This window comes from Tenrec ecaudatus, unplaced genomic scaffold (assembly GCF_050624435.1).
Source record: "Tenrec ecaudatus isolate mTenEca1 unplaced genomic scaffold, mTenEca1.hap1 Scaffold_203, whole genome shotgun sequence".
NCBI classification, from domain to species: domain Eukaryota; kingdom Metazoa; phylum Chordata; class Mammalia; order Afrosoricida; family Tenrecidae; genus Tenrec; species Tenrec ecaudatus.
This window is the reverse complement of record NW_027458287.1, coordinates 286793-288143: the sequence shown is the minus strand read 5'-3', so window position 1 is coordinate 288143 and position 1351 is coordinate 286793.

The window sequence follows — 1351 nt, the reverse complement described above, 5'->3', positions numbered from 1 at the left end:
GAGATACACTGAGTGGAGAGCCACAGTGCAAAACTCTCCATGCGTGAGGTGTCAGTGCCGGGTGGTGGTGGTGGTTGTGGTGATGGTGGTGGTGGTGGTGGTGGTGGTGGTGGTGGTGGTGGTGGTGGTGGTGGTGGTGGTGGTAGTGTGTGTGTGTGTGTGTGTGTGTGTGTTTTGCAGGATGTTACTAGGATCAGGTTCTGTCCCTCCCAGCAGTCCCAACACACGCACCTCCTCCTACCTTGGGTTTCCAGGGTTATAAGACTGGAGGAGTCTGACATGGAGAGCAGGGAAGAAATATGCAAAGTGAAGACATCCATTTTAGATCCACAGGCCACCTCCACAGGGGAAGCACCCTCATCATCCAGCTGGGGACCATAGTGTGATCCCTTTCCATCCTCCTTGCAAGATGGCTCTGCCAGCCTAGCTCTCCTCATTGCTCTTCTCCAAGGTCAGGATCGTCACAGGATTTGAGATGAATGGGGTGGTGGGATGGTGGTGGTGGTGGTGGTGGTGGTGGTGGTGGTGGTGGTGGTGGTGTGTGTGTGTAGAGGGAATATCTGATCTCTGAATCCTATCTCCACTGGTGTCTGTGCTCAGGTGACCTGGTGCAGTCTGGGGCAGAGGTGAAAAGACCTGGGGAATCTTCGAGGATCTCCTGTAAGGCATCTGAGTACAGCTTTACTGGAAGCTGGAGCCACTGGATTAGGCAGCCACCTGGAAAGGGCTTGGAATGGGTAGGAATGATTTATCCTGTTGACTCTGATACCAGGTACAACCCATCCTTCCAAGGAAAAGTCACCATCTCCACAGACAACTCCATCAGCACCACGTACCTGCAGTGGAGCAGCCTGAAGAACATGTATTACTGTGCAAGAGACACGGTGAGAGAACCCCCTTCCTGAGAGGGGCAGAAACCCTCAGCCTGATGCAGCTGCAGAGCAGGAGTCTCAGAGGCATCTCTCAGTCCAGCACCAGAGGATACAGTGTCTGTTGTCTCCTAGAGAGTGAGAATAAAAACACAGATCACTGACATGACAGGGAGACATCTCACCACATGGGGGCACTGACGCCTCTTACTGGATTGGGTTTCTCTTAAGTGGCTCACTGTGTAACATATGATTAACCGTAGGGCTATAGAGCAGATTAAGTACAGTTTCTTCATGAAATTCTCAGAGTTCAGTCCTTGATGCCCTTGAAGAATGAGCAGGTGCATTGTCAAAATTGAAGAAAATGCTCAGCTCAAATTTTCTGGCCCTTTCTCAACACATCCATTCCCAATATTATTAGACCTTCTTTCCTTCTTTCTAATAAGTAGACATGTTATTTGCTTGCTTTCTAGCTTCATTCA